A 13883-nucleotide genomic window follows, 5' to 3' on the forward strand; every position below is an offset into this window, starting at 1 on the left:
CATAACACTTTTTAGGGCTAAAATTTAAACGTTTTCTGAAAACATACAAGTTGTGTTCATACCTGCAATTATAACAACTATAAGCGAGAATAGATAGCAATTTGTGTAAGTAGAAGCACAAGCTATAACATGCACCTTAGCATGGAAGCCTTAATTTTAGGTTAGACAATGCCTGTGGGTGCAACTGTCAATTTGAAACAATTGCTCCTATCAGGAGGGTTAAACTTTATTATTTGAAGATGTACCTTGTGTGTGTGTGTGTGTGTGTGTGTGTGTGTGTGTGTGTGTGTGTGTGTGTGTGTGTGTGTGTGTGTGTGTGTGTGTGTGTTTTAAGTTAGTAGGTTATGGGAGTGATCTTGGGAGGGGCTTTTTTGAGGTTTTTATTAAAATTATGTCTACTAAAGCCATATTTGAGGTAAAGATAGCTTGCCAGAGTCTTTCATTAACTACTCTGAACAACATGCAGCAGTGCATAGAATTGACTGTAAATGAAGTCATCTACATTGACCTGGTAGATATAGCAAATCTTCTGGCTGACAATTCAGCTTTAGTTTTGGTTTTGTCCCCCCTTCCCCAGCTGCCTTCCAGGAAAAAACACCCCCCCCAACTTTCGTTAGAGAGTAGGTCCTTTATGTGTTCTTTAAGGCCCAGATAACATCCCTAGATGCCTCCTAAATAGCCTGACGCATGACTTATTAAGACAACTGGAGTCACTGTTTAACCATAGCCTATAGACAGGCTTTGTGCCATGCAAATGGAGAACTGCAATGGTCGTCCCACTGCACAAGGCAGTCCATCAACACCCATTGGTAACTACAGACCCATTGGTCTGACTAGTCTCATAAGCATAGCCTTGGAAGGAATTATCATGGAAGTGATTAATAAGGATCTAGAAAACCTTCAAATACTGGTTCTAACCCAATTTGATTTCTAAAGTTTGAATATTGGTTATGGGCTAGGTTTGTAGTAGCCTGTAGACTGGTTGCCCATACTACAGGTTTATGAATCTAAAGATCAGGAGATACTGTCAGAATTGATGATATGCATTCTTTTAGGACCGAGGTAACCGTATTAATAATTTTAAGTTTGGGAAAAGAAAAATTATAAAACATCAGCAGGAGGACATTTTACAGGCAGTAAAAACTAATGGAGTATTGTGAAAAACGTTTAATATTTTTCTTAAGAATGATGCATATCTAATAAATTCTGTGGTATTAGTTAACTTAGGATACATTGAAGTTTTTATATATTACTATATATTACAGATTAAGAAACTATTTAGTAGAATATGTTAATATCAAAGAAAAATAATGGAAAAAAACATGTATATAAAGTATTGAACAAGATAGGTGAGAGTGGTATGAGATAATGCAAAATTATTATTATATTAAATTGTGGATGGATATGCATTTGAAGTTACAGAAGGCTATTAATGAACAAATCAGATGGTATAAAATGTGGTGTAAAGATTTTTTGTGGCAACAATTATATAAAGGGGTGAATGATTGTGTAATATACATAAGGTTAAAGAAACTTCAGAATAAACTTTATTGCAGTGTGGAAAAGTCAAAAAGTTGAGAGAAAAATGAAACATATAAAAATAATGGCAGAGGTTCAAGATGCAATGCACATGTGTGTATGTGTTTATATATATATATATATATATATATATATATATATATATATATATATATATATACATAAAATGCACGAACACATGCATATAGATAGGCAGATAGATAGATAGATGATATTGTGTGGATATTGTGAGGATATAATTAAAAGAAGGGGGAACAAATTAATAAAGTTCTTTTTACAAGTATATGGGTTATTTGGGGGGAGTGATATCAGGATTGTTATATAGTAAAATGTGGATTGAGCAAAATGTTTTAAGAACGACAAAAAATGTGGTTGTGGCAAAAAGATGAGGGGGGTTGAATGTGAGACTGGATGGAAAATGTGCTTATTGCAATTCTGTAAATATGTTAAATGTTTGAATCTGTCTACATGTAAATAATATAGGTGTAAGTGTAAATAAAGAACCCCCTGCTCTTTTTTTATAAATGTCACATGACTTTACACATGTATGTGAGCTACCACAACTGAGATAGATGAGACGTTGGTTTTGTGTTTCATCTGAGCAATGGCACCCTCAGGAGGGCAGCACTCCCACATAGCCTGCACTGCAGTGCCAGTCCTGGAAAATGAATTCAAACACCTTGTTTAGGAATATAACACTCACACATATATTTATGATTTTACAGCATCAAAGGAGGGGGTGCCACCTACAGAGCCACTGGCACATGTTAAGCTACTGACATCATCCATTGTTTCACCAAGCCATGGAAATACGACATTGTCCTATATGAGGAAGCTTTGCTTTCCAGTTATAGCTGGTGTCCCAGAGAAAACTATGATTTCATTCTGCAGTTAATTTTCTTAAATTTCGCCCCATAAGAAGCCAAATAGTTGTTGAAATTCTCCAGTTGTTGCAACACCACCTGCAGTTTTTGGCATAAAGCATCAGCATGAAGTACATTCATAAATAGTATCTGCTTTTGTCTAACTCAAGTTACAATGAACTCGTGCTGCATTGTATCATGGTCACTTAACACAGATACGTTTTAGTGTACATTCTGCTGAGATTAGTGCCTGTTGTGTTTTAAAATGATCCTTCAGGGGGAAAAGAAAAATAAAAAAAATCATAAGTACATGAAGGCCTCTGTATACTCAATGTTCACTGTATCTGTTTATCATAATACAATTTTAATTCATGATTTGCTAACTCAGAAAATGCTTGTAAACCATTGTAACCTATTTGGACATCTGGTTTATAGGATCACCTACTAAAATCCTGAAAGTCTACCTCACTGTTTGGTGTAGACAAATAAACCCCTGATTGTGACTTAGGCAATCAGGGTTCAGTTAACTATGTGGCACTGCAGTAGTCAGGCAGGCTGGGGGAGGAGTGTAAGGACATGACCTGTACACCTTTCCCACCAGGTGAGGAAGTTGTTTTTTCTTGGAGGCACACTGGGTGGTGCAAATGCAATGCCTGAGGCCAGGGAAACAACTGCTTTGGTGCCAGAGGCTGCACTACCTAGAGGGAACACCTTATGAAGATGTGAGGGAACATCATCCATGGTCAGCCCATTGCATGTGCCCACTTTAACATTTTTCTAGGTGTGTGAAGGAATTAGAAATTAAAACAAAAAAATTTCAAATCACCCCAATGGCTGTCTACTTGATGGCCCCTCCAAGTTAGTTTTCACCTCAAAGGTGCACTGTAGATTAAATGGTCTGTCTGACCATGAAGATACTAATAATTATTCGACAGTGGGATTAAATGGAACAAAAAATGTATTAATAAATTCCTGCAAACTTGATTAAGCTTATCCATTTATGCCTGTACCCTTTCTTCTTAAAGTAAATCCTTGAGTTAGCCATTCATCATCTTCTTTCAGCTGTTCCCATTAGGGGTTACCACAGTGGATCATCTGTTTCCATTTCTTCCTGTCCTCTGCATCTTGCTCTGTCACACCAATCACCTGCATGTCCTCTCTTACCATATCCATAAACCTTATCTTAGGCCTTCCTCTTTTCCTGTTACCTGGTAGCTTCATCCTTAGCATCTTTTTCCCAACATACTCAGCATCCCTCATCAGCACATGTCCAAACCAACGTAACCTTGCCTCTCTGGCTTTGTTTCCAAACCTTCCAACCTGGGCTGACCCGCTAATTTACTTATTCCTAATCCTGTCCACCCTCGTCACACCCAGTGCAAATCTTAACATCTTTAACTCTGCCACATCCAGCTCTAACTCCTGCCTTTTTGTCAATGCCACTGTCTCCAACCCATATAACATAGCTGGTCTCACTACCCTCTTGCAGACCTTTCCTTTCACTCTTAATGGTACTCATCTGTCACAAATCACTCCTGACACGCTTCTCAACCCACTCCATCCTGCCTGTACTCTCTTCTTTACCTCTCTTCCACACTCACCATTACTCTGAACTATTGATCCCAAGTATTTAAACTCATCTGCTTTCACCACCTCTACTCCTTGCATCCTCACAATTCCTCTATCCTCCCTCTCATTCACACACATATATTCTGTCTTAGTCCTGCTGACCTTCATTCCTCTTCTCTCAAGAGCATATCGACATGTCTCCAGGGTCTCCTCCACCTGTTCCCTACTCTCACTACAGATCACAATGTCATCTGAAAACATCATAGTCCATGGGGACTCCTGTCTGATCTTGTCTGTCAACCTGTCCATCACCATTGCAAATAAGAAAGGGCTCAGAGCTGATCCTTGATGTAATCCCACCTCCACCTTAAACACATCCGTCACTCCCACCGCAGACCTCACCGCTGTCACACTACCCTCGTACATATCCTGTACCACTCTTACATACTTCTCTGACACTCCCGACTTCCTCATACAATACCACAACTCCTCTCTAGGCACCCTGTCATATACTTTCTCTAAGTCTACAAAAACACAATGCATCTCCTTCTGACCTTCTCTGTACTTCTCCATCAACACTCTCAGAGCAAACATCACATCTGTAGTGCTCTTTCCTGGCATGAAACCATACTGCTGATCACTAATCATCACCTCCCTTCTTAACCTAGCTTCCACTACTCTTTCCCATAACTTCATGCTGTGACTGATCAATTTAATCCCTATGTAGTTACTTTTTATGTTTATTTATCCAGAAGATAATTTCAAATACAACGTATTTTTTCTCAAAAATTTCAATAGTTTATTAAAATGAGCAAGTGTCTTTAACTGCAACTTGCAAACAAATTATTTAATCTTCTATAGGAATCTTCAAAGAGGAACCAGCAAAACAAGTATGTTGTACCCTTCATTAACTAAATTATAACCAAAGTTGTTATAGCAACTATAATAACTAGATGATCTTTTATAAGACAACCTCAGTAATATTAATAAAATGAATGAATTCCCAGAGATCTAAAAAAAATATGTTACTCATACTGATACTCTTATTAATGATGTATCAAAGTGTGCTTAAATACATTAGTAATTTATGCCACTGGTTTGATTGTTATAGTCCACTCACTCAGTCCAAGAAGAAAAACTAAAACGCTGAAAACGCAAAAAAAAAACAAGCAAATGAACAATGTGGCTGACCAGTTTGTGCAGCTTTTATTATTATTATTATTATTACTATTATTGCAATGAAGAAGAGAAAAATAATAGAGTTATTTGACAGGGCATCATGTGTAATAAGTCAGAAAGAGATTAAATATGTTAATTGGTTAGAATTAAAAAAAGTCATCAAAAGTCTCTTGGAGTGAATTTTAATTATCTTGCTGTTTTATCATTTTTGTTAATGTTAAGTGTATACCCTTTTTTTCATATATGCTGTGGTTGAGTTTTTGGTACACCATTAGAGACTTTTCAAAACAGATTACAGTGTTTATGTAGCTACAGACGATTTATAGGGCAAGTTCCTTCTTGGACTCTGCTCATAGGATGGCTATTTGGACTCTGTGTTTTGCTTTATGCTATTTGTATTCACTGCTGCAGTGTTTTTTTTTTGGGGGGGGGGTCTGCTTCGTCACAAGTCATATAAGTATGGTTCAACTCTAGTTAAACCAAAAGAACAGAGAAGGTCTTTTTAGAGGAAGTCCACTTAGATAAAAGTAGTCTCTGAGGTGCCACAAGAGTCAGTGGCCAGTACTGAGCTGGTCTTCCTCAATGTCTGTATATATGATATTACTAAAATACAAGAAGGAAAAGAAAATGTTTTTGCTGATATCACAATGATATGCAACATAAATTATATACCATGATATATATATAATAGATGAAAAGACACCTAGCAAGATAGGTGTAATGGTCAAAGACTTACTAACATGAATTTACTGCAAGAAGTGCATAATGAATCAAAGAAATGATAACACGCTAATGAAATACGCATCTGGAGGGAAAGCAGCATCCATAACAAAACCAGAATGGGATTAGGGAATGCTAATGGCATATGATATGAAGATGAACAAGTAGCAGACAAAGACACAAGCAATACACACCAAGTGCCTGTATGCATAGGGGGACATCAAGAAGTTATTACCTCTCTGTATGGGGTCTATATCATATGAGCGAATTGCACAAATTGCGAACGATCATAATATCAAACGTACCAGAACTCGAAGTGCTTTTTCTGAGATCATGGTACAGTGAAGAATGGGATATTTGCCCTTTCCTCACTGTAGTGTGATCTTGGAGTTGGAATATATATTTAGCGGGGGGTGGGAAGTTTGAGTACATTCAATATTATGAGCTTTCACACTTTGTGCGATTCGATCATATGATAGACCCCTCTGTATGGACTAATGGTAGGACCCATTTAGTGTGCAAGATACAGTATTAAGGACACACAAGTTTCATCAGGCTTTCAACAGGGAAGACACAAAGGAGAGTGGAGAAGGACAACACAAATAGTGTGCAGTCTACACAAAAAACTGTAGCAAGACAAACTGATGGATTTTAATGTGTGCAGTCAGATTTAGAATAAGAAATGTAAACACTTTAAGGGAAGCTAGAGTCAAAATAAAAACACATTCAGTCATATGAGACTAACAAAACACAAAACTAAATATACACACTAGAAGGCTCAAGGCAAAGGTCAGAGATTTTTATTACAAAATGTGGAGGATGAATAGAACAAACTCTCAAGATTTTGTAACGTTAAAACATTATTAAGATTCAATAATGCATGATATAGATATAAGGCAATTTGTTAACACTGGAATGAAAGAAAAGAAGTAAGGTTTTGGTTAAAGATTTGCAGCTTATCAGCAAGGTAGAGAAGTTAGAATAGGTGGGACAACATGTCCTTATATGCCATTAAAATTATCTTTTCTGTGACAGTTATGCAAGCTGTGTATGACTCAGTTATTAATATTCCATTTTTGTTGCATCCATTTAAAATTTGACATAAGTCTATGCTGAGGATGTCAGTAAATTAAAAGCCTACAAATGCAAAGTAATTGTTCTGAGTGGTGATACTTCACATCCTACAAACGTCAAGCATAACTAGTCACACAAAGGTGAAATAATTAAACATTTCAAGCAGCAAGCACATCAGTACAGTACATAAAAAATCAGTCATGAACGTAAGAAGGCTTTGCTCTTTATGGCAATGGCAATGTCAAAGTCAATAAACCAAGGCAGAATGAAGCTGGAAATCAAAACCTAGTACATTACCTTTGCTGTACTAAGCAATCAAACTATACAGTACTGGTGTGAGCAGAGTTGTTGTATATGTGGAACCTGTGATAGCCTGCACCCATTCAGTCTGAGCTTCTATTCCTTAGTCCAACTAACTTGTGGGCGAGGCACCAGGCCACCCATGACTTTGATTGAGATATAGTGGGTAATCAAAGAATGAATGAATGGTGGTGATATTTCTGAATGTTTGAAAGGGGGTCTGCTTTTTTATGCACTCCATTTTCACGGAGCAGTGCCCTTAGTTCCTGTTAAGACAGGTATGAGGATTCAACAAACTAGTTATTCTAAAACAGAATAAAAAGTAATGTCTTGAAGCTATTAGTTGCTGCACAATCTAACAGGAGTCCCAGGTGCTAGTGACCACTTTCTTTGGGGGAACTTACTAAAGGTGGATAAAGGCTTAATCAATGGGAGAGTAAAATACTGTCTAAAACTGAAACTATAAAGATATGCATTGCACAAGTGGAAACAAATTAAATTAAACTGAATGAGCTTCCTGTTAATGGCATAAGCATTTCTGCAAAATTGATAGGAAAAATCACCAATACAGGCATCAGATTAAAGGGATAGCGAATAAAGTCACTCTGTAAATATTTGGTTGATGGACACAATCAAAGTAACAAATTAGCAGAACTGCTTTTGATCACTTTGCTATGTTGACAACTGTACCAAGAAGTGAAGTACTTGGCTAGAAAGCACAAGGGGACAGAGCCCTCCTTGTAGCCCAGGTAAAGTCGCGAGTCAAGGAGTTACTCAGACAGCAGGTGAGGGGAGTTAGCAGCCACCAGGACTGAGCCACCAGTGTTATCTTCTTCACCCTAAGAGGAGGGAAGCAGTTCCACTAGCAACATAACTGAGACAGAATGAGTAAACGGAATTGAGCATGGCCACACTGACATGAAGACCATATGTAGCACTGTCAATAGTCTTGATAGAAAACCTGTCAACCACTGTTGGAGGAGGTGTATCAGTGTTCATAAAGGACAAGTACACCACTAGACTGATCCAACAACATGACTCGATTGAGATGCGCCATGCCCAATTAACCATAATTGTGACCCCCTATCATATCAATTCTAGATATAGAACCCCTAGCATGAGTCTAGAAAATCACACCTCCTACCTAAATCTACTGGAATCTCTTAACTTTCAACATTACACCGTACTTATGGGTGACCCTTTCATAAACTGGGTGACTTATATGACTATAATTCACTTGCTCAGATGTTTTTGGACTTCATCAATGCAAACACCCTGGAGCAACTAGTTAGCTCCCCAACTAGAGGTACAAATATCCTACACCTAGTACTCATGAACATGGCAGGATGCTGCTCTCTCCTGTGCATTAACTCTTCCCTGGTAAGATCTGACCACAAAATGAACTCCTTCAGTATTAAAACTAACCTAGCACATCCATCAAACTCCAAACCTGTTAAGAACTTTGATAAGGCCAATACCACAAACTGAGTGACAGTTTATTAAACTTCCAAGCCCCTCTGAACCCAGTTGACACTAAGGCCTAATTTGAGCTGTACACAAATGCACTGTACAACCACATTCATAGCTGCATAGAGGAGGCAGTACTTGTCCGCGTCAAACCTATGATTACTGCCAAAAATAAACCACCTTAGTGGACCCCTACCATAAATAGGCTATTCAACAAAATGAAAAAAATCCTCTCCAAAGCCAGGAATGAACAGACAAAACAATGCAAAAAGACACTCAGCTGTCTAAACAAACAAATTAGATAGCTGGTCAAATCTGCAAAGACAAACTATGAGGCAAAGATAGCTTCCCAGGTGAAAGATAACTATAAGGCATCTTTTTGTTATGTTCATAACCACAGGGTAAATGCTCATTAATGTGCCAAGTTAATCATGAATGGCAACACTTACACCCAGCCTGAAACTATAGCATACCACCTGGCAGACAAATTCACTTCAAATTTCTCCCACCCATCACCTCCTACCACACCCAAAGAAATACCCACAACCATCCCCCTACTGGTCATTACAAGGGAACAGGTCCTTCCTGCACTCACTAAAGCTAAAAATGCATGCATCTGGAGCATTTCTCCCTGGGCCTCAACTGAAAATTGGCTTTGTTCCAAGTCAGACTTTCTTTGTAAACAAATGTTAAATAAATAAATAAAATAAAATAAAAAGACAGCCTCCATGAGTCCCAACAACATTCCACAATCCTTCTTAAATAGGTTTAATCATAAACTATCAGGGTCACTAAAAATCATGTTTAACCACAGCCTCTAGACGGGCTTTGTCTCAGAGGAATGGGGGACTGCAACAGTCATTCCTCTGCACAAGGGTAGCCTATCAACTGTCCTAGGGAACTACAGATCCATTTATTTTTTTTATTTATTTATTTTACATTTGTTGACCGGGAAAGTCCAACTGGACACATGTCCATTTTCAGTGGAAGCCCGGGGAGAAAAGCTCAAGTTAAATATGTGATTGAGTACTTAAAAACAATTGTATTTACATACAAATCAGGCAGAATAACATTAGTAAATATCAGACAGTGCATAGTACAAGCTCATAATAAGATATAACAGTTCAGAGGCATCACACTTCTTAATACATGCAGTACTTTGTAGACTTATTCATACAATATGTTGTGGTACATGTAGTACTTTGCAGACATATACATTCAATATGTTAGGCCACATTTGAACCAGAGACTGAAGAGGAATTATCCATGGCTATATTATAACAGGGTGAGAAACTAGACTTGGCATATGGCTGTGTTAAGAATTAATGATTGTATGCCCGTCTTTACCCAGGGGTGACACAGGAGCATAGCCAGTTGTTCATGAGGTGGGCTTTTAGGAGATTTATGAATTGTGTAGTGGAGTTATTGGATGTTAGGTGGACAGATAAGGCATTCCAGACTTTAGAAATAGAGGAGCTAAAGAGAGATTTTCCTGCCTCTTTGTTGTGTTTGGTGACTTCTAGGACATTTAGGGTGCTAGATTTCAAGGTTCTTGTTGTGGTGTGAGGAAGTATAAGATTTTGGAGGGCTGGGATTTTGTCTGAGTAGTATAACATGTGTGCTAGTGACAATTGATTGAATTGAAATAGTAGAGGGCGCTCCAACCATTTTAGCTTTTTAAGAGAATCACAGTGATGTGTTCTATATGAAGATTCTGTAGCAAATCTAGCTGTCTTGTTATAACAGGATTCTAGTTTGTGTAGGTCAGTTTTACAAAGGGTAGTTAGAACTGGGGATGTGTAGAGGAGTTTGGATAGCAGATGTGTCATAGCTATTGTGGTTTTAGAGTGCTTTGAGAGAAATTGCTTGTTGTGATAGAGCAGTCCTAGTTTTTTGTGAACTTTCTTGATAGCTTGGACAATGTGCAAGTCGAATCTTAGGAAGTTGTCTATTTCAACGCCTAAAAGTTTCATGTGAGTAGTTGGGGTAAACACAGTTTTGTTATTAGATATGATAGTAAAGTCCATAAGCTTGACCAGTCTTATCTGCAAGGCCACAGAGAGAATTGTCATGGACCTGATCAGTAACAACATAGGAACTCCAAACACTGGACCAGACCCAATTTGGCTTTGTCAAAGGCAGGTCTTGCCTGCTCAGTCTGGAGGACTTCTTCAGGAAAGTCACCAGGGCCATGGATGAGGGTAAAACAGTACACAGCGCTTATGTAGACCTGGCCAAAGCTTTCAACACAATCCCCCACTCAGGGATCATAGGTACACTTACTGAGTTAGGCACAAACTCCTACATCATTAGATGGATAGCAAACTGGCTCAATGACAGGCTACATGTTGTCTGGAGAGGTGAATCCACCTCCGATAAGACTCCTGTTTCTAGCGGTGTCCCACAGAGCTCAGTGTTGGGATCCCTCTTGTTTGGTATGTACTTCTCTGAAGTGAGAGCCAATGTTACAGGTCTCTGGCTCACCAAGTTCACCAACAACTGTAAGCTAGGTTATATCATTGAATCCACAGATGATGCAGACATCCTACAAAGAGACCTAAAAATGACAGACAACTGGTGCCAAAACCATGGTCTGAGACTAAATGCTAAAAATGCATAATCATACCTTTCAGTAAATCAGATAGCCCTGCAAATTATAATATTGACAACACACCACTAAAAGTAGACCAAGTGGTAAGGGACCTAGGAACACAGATGGATAGTAACCTAAATTTTGACCACCAGATAGCTATGATAATGAGGAAGTCCTTCTGTGTAGCTCAACTTATAAGTAAAGGCTTGGCATCAAAATCAAAGGAAGTGATAGTGCCATTATATTCCACTTTCATCAGGCCTATAATTGAGTGCAATGCTCCCTTCCTCGTGTATCTAACCAGGCACTTACATCAATCAGAGAGGCCCCAGAATTTCTCAGTAAAAAATACAATGCGTAAAACATATGTCTTATGCAAACTGACCAAAGGCCCTATCCCTAACACATCGTTTATTTAGGGGTGACTTATGCCTGACCTACAAGTCATTCTGTGATCCAGCTCTGATGAAAATGTTACACATTCACAAAAAATATTATACAAGTGTTACACATTCCATGGACCTTAACTTTATTTGTGACTCTAACAGAACTTGCTGGATAGACAGATTCATATTCCAAAGGCTATCATATCTAATGTGATCATAGGATCATAAGAGATTACTAGGCTAATGGCTCTGTGGCCCTTACAAGCCTAGCCAAGAGTTTATCCCCAGAAAAGAAACCAGAATCAGCACCTGCCGCCCCTGTCAGTGAGGGACACAGGTGGAACCCCTGGGACAAATTTGTGGTTGCCCATCCACTCATCAAGGTTGCGCTTGAAGAGGGTCAGCAATGTACTTTGCTAGATGTGTTTGGGAAGTCTATTCCAGAGACACGGCAATCTCTGGGAGACAAACCTATCTCTCCAGCAGGTTTTGTTAATGTCACATATCAGATTTAAGCCTTTCAATTGGCTACTATGTGAGGAGTTAGACTTATGGATATGGAGCATCTCTAGTTGAACAGGGTCTGAGATTGCCTTGTAGGTGAGACACAAGTCACCTCTGAGCAATCTGTATGATACAGAGTAAAGTGATAGTGATTTGAGCCTGCCACATAGGACAGGTGTTAGAGGCCATGGATTCTCTTTGTGAGGTATTTCTGTGGCCTTTCCAGTTGGTGCAGGTGTTTGGAGAGGTACATACCAAACAGGGCATTGTACTCAATTATTGGCCTAATGAGGGAGTACAGAGAAGTAATAACCTCCTTTTTTTCTGGATGCAATCGCTTTACTTATGAAATGAACCAAGTAAAAGGCTTTTCTGACCACTGCCGCTACATGATGGTCAAATGTAAGATTGTTGTCAACTTGTGTAAACAGGTCTCTCACCACAGGTTGTGTGCTTAGGGGGCTGCCACTAATCTGGTAATTAGTGGGGGCCATGTTTTTGCCAAATGGTATGATAATACATTTTTTTGCATTTAACTTAAGGCCATGACTTTGGCACCAGTCATTTCTTGCTGTGAGACCATCTTAAAGTATGTTAACATCATTTGGGGAGTCAATAACAGCACCCAACTTACAGTTGTCCGCCAACTTGGTCGGCTACAGGCCTTTTGTCTTTGTCTGGACCTCTGAGAAGTAGATGACAAACAATAGGGGTCCCAGGACAGATCCCTGGGGGACACCACTAGTGACAGGTCTGCTATCGGAGGTAGTGCCACCTATTTTGACCTTGTGGGTCCTATCCATGAGCTAGTTGGCCACCCATATGATGAGATAGGGATTTACACCAAGTTCTGTTCACTTTTCAATGATGCCTGAGTGGGGGATTGTGTCAAAGGCTTTGGCCAAGTCATGGCAAGCTGTGTGTACTGACTTTCCCTCATCCACTACCTTGGTGACAGTCTCAAAAAAGTCAACCAGGCTCAACAGGCAAGATCTGCCCTTGACAAATCCAAAATGGGTGGAGGACAAGTGCTTGGAGATTGCCTATGTCCTTGTTTATGAGGTCCATAATAATAATATCCTCCATAGCCTTACAGGTCAGACTTGTCAAGCTAATGAGGTGATAGTTACCAGGGTCAGTAGTGGCACCACCTTTGTGCAAAGGGATGACAATGGTAGTTCTCCACTCTGCTGGAATGAAGCCTGTACTTAGGCTATGGTTGAACAGGGTGCTCAATGGCGAGGCTAGTTCTTGATGGAGATATTGCAGAATACAGCTTGGGATATTACCAGGTCCCATGGAGGTTTTATTCTTTGGCTTGGATAAGGCCTTTAACACTTGATCTACAGAGATGTGAGGTGCGAGGCAAGTATTGGGGATGTCAAATGGGCCTTTAAGGGGGGACAGGAGGATGAAGTTTGCTCTGAACCTATCTGCTAACAGGTTGGCTAAGTCAACAGGATCAGCGTAAGTGGCACTGTTAAGAACTAATTCAAAATAAACTTGGGCTTTGCCATGGAGGTTTCTGATGTAACTGAAAAAGGATTTGTGGTTAGCCTTTGTTTTGGACACTAGTTTTGATTGATAATTGGCTTTGGAGGTCTTCACTAGTGATCTAATTTGCTTGTTGAGACTAAGGAGGGAGTTTTTCCAATTGGGAATTTGTGCCTTTTTACCCTTGGGCAACAG

Source organism: Protopterus annectens, chromosome 1.part1 (assembly GCF_019279795.1).
Source record: "Protopterus annectens isolate FY-2018-M chromosome 1.part1, PAN1.0, whole genome shotgun sequence".
NCBI classification, from domain to species: Eukaryota; Metazoa; Chordata; order Ceratodontiformes; family Protopteridae; genus Protopterus; species Protopterus annectens.